The sequence below is a fragment of the Clupea harengus genome, chromosome 19 (genome assembly GCF_900700415.2).
Source record: "Clupea harengus chromosome 19, Ch_v2.0.2, whole genome shotgun sequence".
NCBI classification, from domain to species: Eukaryota; Metazoa; Chordata; class Actinopteri; order Clupeiformes; family Clupeidae; genus Clupea; species Clupea harengus.
In genome coordinates, this window is record NC_045170.1 from 25,645,676 (window position 1) to 25,655,266 (window position 9,591).

At 45.8% G+C, this 9,591-nt stretch overlaps 1 protein-coding gene across 3 annotated transcripts in view; it reads right to left on the reverse strand.

Moving 5' to 3' along the window:
* The window catches only part of ncaldb (neurocalcin delta b), a 14,805-nt gene extending 6,192 nt beyond the window's left edge, over positions 1-8,613 (reverse strand). Inside the window, exon 1 of one of the 3 annotated variants that reach the window (XM_031586013.2) lies at positions 8,409-8,613. The gene's annotated coding sequence lies outside the window, so the exon portion shown is untranslated. Of the gene's footprint in view, positions 1-6,792; positions 7,384-7,757; positions 7,950-8,408 lie in introns of those variants that run through there. The other 2 variants (XM_031586014.2, XM_012836114.3) reach the window with 2 other exon arrangements.
* Between the last annotated feature and the right edge of the window lie 978 nt (positions 8,614-9,591).

Genomic DNA, 9,591 nt, shown 5'->3' on the forward strand with positions numbered 1-9,591 from the left:
CCCGCTCCTAAGTGCTTCTTTTGAAGGGTAATTGAAACAATGTCACTATTCATTTTCCCTAAAGTTTAAGTGCCTTTGCATATAGAGATAGTCCTTGTGATGAATTGTAAAATGACATTTGAAACTATGGAGGAGGAAATAGTCTTTTCAGAGAGGATGCACATGTCTAGCTATTAAAAGTGACTGGATGTGGGCCCAGCATCTATGTCAGAGCAGTTGCTTGCCCTCGATGGATGGAGAGGACTGATGGCTAAAAGGCTCAGAAACTAAACTGAAATTGATTCGAATCAGACCTGCTGTGCTTCAGACCAGAGGCAAAACACGCTGCTCACATGGTCAGGGTTTTAACATCCTGCTTCCATTAACACTGAGAAACACTGTGATGTCAGCTGTGTTAAACAGGCCACATACGGCCTCTGTGGAGAGGGCATGGACATCAGATGGAGCATTAAGGCATTAAGGGTGCATTTGAGGGAGTGAGGAAGTGTGTGTGTGTGTGTGTGTTTCTCTGTAATGATCTGCGTAGATGGTGCAATGTGTGTATTTGTGATGCCTTTAAGTCTGCATTTATTTGTGTGCTTTAGAGTGGGTCTGTGACTGTGTGTGAGGGGAGTGTGTACCTATCTGTCCGTGTGTATGTGTGTGTACCAGATGCAGGGATACATTTGAGTTGCACTTGAATGGCTGCTTCACAGCATCAGCTTCAAAGATGAGACATTAGACATGCACAAAATCACCCTAACAGCTGGTGTCCAGAGAGCCCTGCTGGAATGGTGAAACCCACAGGGAACCGACCACATGACACCCGACAGGGAGAGAGAGAGAGAGAGAGGGAAAGAGAGAGAGAGATGGAAACAGACAGAAAGAGACTGAGATGGAGAGGGAGAGGTAGGGGGAGATAGAGACACACAGAAAGACACAGGATGCAGTGAGAGAGATGGTGAAACAGAAATAGAGAAGAGTGAGAAAGAGACAGACAGATTGGAGGGGAGGACAGACAGACAGGCGGACGGACAGACAGACTAAGGGACCTGAGTGCAAATCTCCTCCCTATAGTGACTCACTGACTGTGGTGGGAGCCATTCCTCCCCGCCATCTAGGAAACAGACAACTAATTAAATGCAGCAATGTATCCACAGCCACATCTTTTGTCTGCCCACACGCCACATGCAGCCGTCCGCCACTAACCGCAGCAACGGCCATCAATCTGCATTTTAATTGCTTAATGGATTTCGCGCATTTCTATCGTGCTGTGTAGTCATGGCGACGGACACTTCAGTCCATCTATTAGTGTAGAGGGAAAAATATTCCTATTCACTTGAGACCATCTTTGTTAGCCATTAATTCATGGATCATTAAGCAACAATGAGGATAAGCTATCATTGATGATATGGATGGTGAGTCAGGTGAAATGCATCAGAACGGAAATGGTTTTACAACGAAGATAAAAAACTAAGAACAGTGTATAATATCACTGGTCACTTCCTGAATTATCAGATAGATTACAAAACATGATGTTTGACATGTCATGTCATCCTGTCCATCTTCTTCTCTGTCACTCTCCCTCTCTTATCCCTAGAGATGTTCCTGTCTGGTGTCTTCAGGACATTCACCTTGGCCCCGGAGTGATCCTGCTCTTAGAACCGGCCGTCCATACCCTCTGTGGTGACGTCACCGCTGATCCTGCTTCAGGTGGATTGGGGCGCTCTCCTGAGAAGTGTGGGTTCTTAGCCCAGGATTTATACTCCATCGGCGTATAAGGAGTTTGGGAAGGACAGCAGGATCAGGAGGTAAGCAAGCAGCCCAACCCTGTTCCTCTATTTCTGGGCCTCAAAGATCGCTCTCTAATTAAGCCTAATGCTCTTAGCACCTAGCGTGGTAACATGGCTGATGATGTCAGGGTTACATAAGGAGTGCAGCCGGGCCAGAGCCCGTGGCCTCGCTGGGGACGACACCTGAGCAGAGGAACAGGACAGGTGACCCTGACGGGGGGACAGGGGAGGGTGGTGACGCAAACAAAATGGCGCCCAGCCATCAGGATTGCTATACTTGGAGCAAACAGACATTAATGTCCCCCCCATAGACATAATTTAGCTCTCAGATCTGCCGTTACACCACACAGGCCCATCTGGAGTCCATTGACTCTGTAATGAAGCATCTTCAGCGATTCCATTCACACTCACTCAAATAACACGCAACATTAATTCAGCCATTTCCTCTCTTGACAGTCTCCCCAGGCTAGCTGCCACAAGCCCCAGAGCTCCAGAGCCCCAGCACAGCAGCAGATGAAGCAGACTGGTGGGTGGGGGGGGGGGGTCCGCTGCTGTTCACATGCATGCCCAGAGACAGACGCAGATAAATGGAGTGTGGGAATGTGCATCTGTGAACGTGCACGAATCACGATCCTCCACCTCACTGTTTACATATGAATCACATGAGTCACAAGAGAAACAGACACACACACACACACACACACACACACACACACACACACACACACACACAACACACACACACAGCACACACACACAGCACACACACACACACACACACACACACACACACACACACACACAGCCACACACACACACACACACACACACACACACACACACACACACACACACAACACACACACACAGCACACACACACACACACACACACACACACACACACACACACACACACACACACACACACAGCCACACACACACACACACACACACAGCACACACACACACACACAGCACACACACACACACACACAGCCACACAGCCACACACACACACACGCACACACACACACACGCACACACACACACACACACACACACACACACACACACACACACACACACACACACACAGCACACACACACACACACACACACACAGCCACACAGCCACACACACACACACGCACACACACACACACGCACACACACACACACACACACACACACACACGCAACACACACACTTTAGATGAAAGCCTTTGAGAGGCTAACCAAGTCAGTATCATGTCATGTTGATCAGACACTTTTATGCTATATTTGGTCAGCTATCCTCCTTCAGAAATGGATTGATCCTGCGATGAATTTTGCAGTGAGAACGTTAACATCGCTCACAGTGCTATCACATGAGTCCGTGGGAAACTATCCAAATGTTCCAAAAGCCAAGGTCATCCAAGTAAGGCTCTGGTCTTACTGATGGTCTCTCTTTTTTCATACGCACACGTTTACTCCACGTGTGCCCACAACCAGTTCTATAGTCCACACCCCAGCCTTGCTGTACCTTTGAAAGTGTACTCTCCCTCCCTCTGCATTGCAGGCTGTTTTAAACATGCAGCCCACATCCCATTCCTCTACATGAGTGGAGCAGCTCTGGGGAGGAAACATACAGTACTCATCGCTACTAATCCCATGTTTGCACATCCACACATGTTGTGAATCCCCAAGCATTCCTGTTACCCCCCCCCCCCCGCCCCATGTAAACATGGATCAGCCTTGACGTTAATTCTGCTCCTCAACACACTGTGAGTTTGTGGTGAGGCTTCTGTAGGTTACGGAGAGAAACAGCCAGAGATTGGATGCACAAAGAGCAGATTTGCATCCATATTAATCCACAGCTAATCCTGCCTGTTTCTTTGGGCTTCTGGCAGATGGCAAAATGCTTAACAATAATTGAAAGGACAAACATTGAGAAAGTCCTAATTTTTTTTAAGGTGTTCACCTCCTGCCAAACTTGTAACAATACATCTTTTTGTGAAAATCATTCAGCTCTTAATTTGGATTTAATTAGGCCTGGGGTAAATCTCAGAGATGTTGCGTCTCCGTGCACTTTGAGGGAGGTAACTACTAGGAACTGCATTTAAAGTTCGGGTTTCGAGGCTGTCTATTCATTAATGGCAGATTCATTAAAATTACGAGATGGCCTTGGAGCATTTTCCTAATCAGCCTGCACTCACTGAATGAAGCAGTAATTACATTTCTTCTTCTCCTTGGCTATTAGCTTTTATTTCAGAACAATGCCAAGTTTTTTTCAGACAATAGAAAGTGCCAGATCAAATTTCTGGAGCGAAAATGCATCTAATGGTAAACATAACGAGGGCAAAAGGCCTTGAAATCCCTAAGGCTTGCGTCCAAAGGCCCTTTATCTGTGGCTGTGGGTACAAGACATCTTGTGCACATGTTACATCACAGACACAAGCCCTTATTTATATCCTATCACCCTGGCTTAGCCCCAGTGTCCAGTGTTAATCCACACGCAGGAGAGATGGAGGCAGAGGGATGGAGTGAGAGGAAGAGATAACCAGAGAGGGAAATTAAGGAGAGTTCAATGTTGACGCTTAGAAGGTAGAACAGTAGTCGTGTTACTCTGTGGGGCCCTCGATAACCATACACAACTTCATACATCTAACCCTCGATAACCATACACAACTTCATACATCTAACCCTCGATAACCATACACAACTTCACACATCTAACCCTCGATAACCATACACAACTTCACACAGCTAACCCTCGATAACCATACACAACTTCACACATCTAACCCTCGATAACCATACACAACTTCACACAGCTAACCCTCGATAACCATACACAACTTCACGCATCTAACCCTCAATGAGTCCTTCTGACATCATCCTGCAGCTGAGTGAGCCGTAGTCTCCATTACGGCCTCTGTGCCGAGGCCCATTCCAGCCCTCTTGTCATACACTCTACAGCCCGTGCAAGAGAGCCTGCCGTGGTGGCAACAAACATCAACAAAAAATGAATTTATGGGGGAACGGACCAATCATTGTTAAATGCTCCATCTTGTTTTGTAAGACTTCCATGTCTCATGGTAAAAAGATAAGCAGCGAGATTCATTCTCCCATTTAGAGAAACACAGCTCATTTCAGGATATACATACCTGCATCTAACATCAGATATTATGACATCGTCATATCAACAATATCCCAAAGGATATATAAACATATTCTGCTTCACTATAGTACTCGCGTGAGTGTCCTTCACTTTGGTCTTGATGGATGACAGGTAACTAAATGTAAGGTATAAAATGGGCAAAGCTCCGGGCACGCCGCCTATTTCAGAAACCTTTCGGTGAAGCTGGTAAGAGACTGCCACATGATGGGTCAAGAGAGGCAGAAGTGAGGTGTATATTTAGTAGTCCAACAGTAATTAAAGGAGAGGGATTTATTGCAGTTCTACTGGTGCCATCTCAGGACTCTGATCTGTCAACCTTGGCCTTCTCAAAGCACCTCTTCAGAAAAGGCCAAATGGAACCGGCTGCAACGCGCTGCATAATGCCATCAAATCCACTCTTTACTACATACCTTAAAATAACCACAAATGACCATGAAATGAAATGTGTTATGTGTCCCCGAATAGAATAGAATAGAATAGAATGTAGCTTTTAACATCTGTCAGTGTACCAAAAAAAATCTGCCTGCAATGTCATGTGCTATTTGAAGTGTATGGGATAAAAGTTTCAAATATTTTACGACTTATCAGCACACGGGTCAAAGTTATTCATAATTCAGTAATTCATTCTTTTCCATGCTTTAAACCCAAGACACATTTCCATCTATCAATCAAACTCTAAAATTAACCTGAACTCTGTTTGAACTATCGTGATATTACCCTGTGTTTCATCTACTGTCCTTCTCACACGATTAAACACTAAAAGAGAACTCCATCCATCGTCTCTCATAAACTAACGCTCTCCCAGCCTTAAGCCATACTTTAAAACAGGTAGAAATGCTGGCTGCCTATTCTATTATTAGCCTCAGGCTTAAGATGAGAGATTTACTATGTTGAGCATGTTCTCTTAAAACAATCCATTATAAATTAACCTCATCCCCCAACCCTCACATAGCAAAGCATCACACACACACACACACACACACACACACACACACACACACACACACACACACACACACACACACACACACACACACACACACACACACACATACACAATTTCCGCACAACCATCTGACAGCCTTCACAGATTGCATGTATGCTAAGCCATCCATAAAATGAGTACCAGCCTGAGAAGCTAAAACTAATTATCTTTTTCATTGTTACAGTGCACCAGATTGCCAGCCACAAGCTTCCATAGCAGTCATTCCAACCCATTACAGCAAAGGTTATAGTCAGGACTGGAGACAGAATCAAAGATGTTCCCCATGGAGACAGAGCTCTCTCTCTCTAGTCTACCTTCATTACAAACACATTGAATGAAAGACAGGACTTCAAATGCAGAACACATTACATACAGCCAAAGCCCCTGAAACACTAGAGTACACAGTTGAGGGAGAGAGAGAGAGGAAAAAACAGATCAAGACAGTGAGCAGAGACTGAGCTTATCAGACATTAGGGACACTGTCTTCCTAACATTTTCTACCAGCAAAAAAAGAGTGATCATTCTACGAAAGAACAAAAAGGAAAGGTCATTTGGCAAAGATAACTTGCTAACTTCACCCCCACGCCTCAGTCCTGAGAGGTGGAACTGACTGCTGTAGGTGTTGTCTGTGTAATACGCGTGATAAAAGGCTATAAAAGAGCCTTGATCCTGACATAGACATCACAAAACAAATAGAAGCCTGTTAGTGATCTGTTTACAGTTCATGAAGAGTTAGTAGTACCCTTCCACATCCTATTACTTTCTCTTTCTCTCCAATCTTTCTCTCTTCCTGAAACTAGCGCACTCTTTCCTTTTGAAAAAAAGATGTACAAGACTTCAAATCCAAAGACAAAGCAAAGCTGACTCCTCGCACCTTTCCACCGGCTCCTCCTCACTCCAAAGTGGCCTCCTCTTCCTCTGTTCTTCGCTCTCTTGACTTCTCCAGCCCAGCACTTTGTTCTTCCTCCTGACCCACACAGTTTCCACAGACACTGTCACAACAGGAAGATCCGTGGCTGAGCAGAGTCTTTGTCCCGCCCCTCTCTTGTTCTAGCTCTCACCCACTCACTCACTCACTCACTCACTCCTCTCTCTCTCTCTCGCTCTCTCTCTTAACTCTCCCACACAGTCTCTACACTCCCAGGGGTCCGCCACTCTATTCTGCTCTCTGCTTCCTGATCCCTGAGATTTCTTGAAATTTTCCGATTTCTTTTAAATCTGTGTGTGTGTCCCTGCTTCTCTGCTTCCTGTCTCTCTAAACTCTCAGACTCAGTGTGAGTTTGGCCCCGATCTCTCTGCCAGTCCGGAGGGAGCGCGTCTCCAGGGCGTGAGTGCTTCCCTGTGTGCTCATGCTCAGCGCTGTAATGACAAACTTGTGTTTATGTAGCACAGAGGGGCAGGAGCAGCCCACCACAAGGAAGAGAGAGAAAAACAAACACACATGCGCGCACACACACACACCAGAGAGAAAAACAAACACACATGCGCGCACACACACACCAGAGAGAAAACAAACACACATGCGCGCACTCACACACACCAGAGAGAAAAACAAACACACATGCGCGCACACACACACACCAGAGAGAAAACAAAGGGCTACTTCCTGAAACACGAGCTGTGCGGCAGTGGCTGTCTGTCACCAGTGGATTTAAACACAAGACCTGTCAGGCACCTCCAGGTGTATCTCAGATGGGCCTCTATAGATAGTCACGGACTGCTTCCAGAACAAACTCAAATACTGTGCCACTCTCACAGTTTGGTCTTTAGCTTTTCTTTTCTCTCCTACAACAAAACAAACGCACACAAAGGCTGTCCCTTAAGCTGAGCAAACCTTACAAATAGGTGTCCCAGCCGCAGGTGGCCCGGCTGGTCAAGCAGGGAGAGAAACAGCAGCTCCAGCACATGCAGAGTGAGTGAGTCTCCACGCAGGTCGTGTGAGCACAGCAGCTCAGATGGAAGTGAATGCAGTTGGTCTCACTTCCTGCCCGCACGCACCCTCAAGAGGGGAAGAGATGTCTGCAGACTATGAGAAAACAAAACGGCAAGACGTGTCCAACTGTCCTCCCTCTCCTCCAGCTCTCTGAAGAAGAAATCGCTCATTCAGCGTGTGATCTAAGACAGGGTCACAACCGGAGGGGCATCCACAGAGAGGGTCTCCCCTGTGGACACATGACCCCAAGGGGCATCCACAGAGAGGGTCTCCCCTGTGGACTCAGGGCATTTGCACACAGAGGGGAGCTGGCTGATTGACATTCCCAAAGGTTTGATTGGAAACACTGCAGATGCTCATCCATTCCCTTATACAGTGAAGTTTCTTTTCTCTCTCTGTCTTTTTCTTTGGTCTGTCTGTTTTCCCTCTATGTGGGGTCATGCTGCTGTGGCTTTGCAGTGCATGTAATCTCAAAGGGACTCAGACAAGACCTGAAAACAGCAACAAAGACTCAAGCACACATGCACAGAAACACAGTTCCAATGCAAAAGGCTTACCTGAGATCAAAAGCTGTAAACTGCAGGCTGTGGCTGGAAGTGGCTTTAACAGTCCATAACCCGCTACCTTCCCCAGCAGAGAGAGGGTTGCAGCCTCAGGCGCTTCTGGTGAGGAAGAGGAGTGGAGCAGGGAGGTGAAGAGGAACAGGTAGGAGCAACACTCTCTCAGGCACCGGCAGCTCCAACTCAAAACTGTACAAGACTCTCCTCAAGCCTTAAGCTCTCAGCTTAGCTCCCAGCACCAAACTGCCTCCCCCAATGACGTCAAGGTCTTGAGTCACATGGTCTCCTGGAAAGCCTATGCGAGCCAGCGTTGCCCTGGCAACAAGAACTCAGCGACTGTAGAGCAGTTTCAGTGGGTGGTCTTGTCAGTCTCTGCTCACTTTTCAATAAACACCAACAAACAAATAAATAAATACATCAATACATTTACACATATCAATGCATGACTACAGCTCAAGTGCGTCAAACAACTTCTGCAGGTTTAATACAAAAAAAAAAAAGATTTTCTTATTTGCAACAGCTGCAGTTTTATTTGTTTTCAGCACAGTGTAAAAATATGTACTTTCATGTCTGCAGTTTAGGTTGTGGATGTATATGACAAATGACAGTTTGTGTGGGGGCAGTTGACATTTTTGACATTTCTCGCATAGCCACTTTGCATTGCACAAGAATAACACAACAAAGACCCATCAGGCCAGGCTGTTTGGCCACCGCAGATGTAAAAGCTCACATTGGAGACCATGCTTTACTTAAAGAGATAAGCTAAATCAAAGCCACCTCTCATTAGCCTTCGGCAAGAGGACTTTCTTTCTTATTGGATTAAAAAAAAACTTTCACCCGACCCATGTCTTGCTGAGTCAGTCTATGTCTGCTTTTAAATCTTAGAAACAAATACCTGGAAAATTGCTGTTTGCATAAATCATTTTGCAGTATGATTCTTCCCCTCAGTAACTGCTTCAGTAAAGAAAGCCAACAACAGACCGCTTTTTCGTTTGGGTTGCCTTTTCAAATGATGTACGAGTTCCATAGCGGGTGAATTCAAACAAAGCAAGGCAGTTGATGCAGGAGTGTCCATGTTTACCCCGTATTGATTTATTGCATACATGCATAATATTAATTTATTGATCTATTTTGAAATATATCATACCTGTCATACCTGTCAATAAAGCATTTCCTAAAA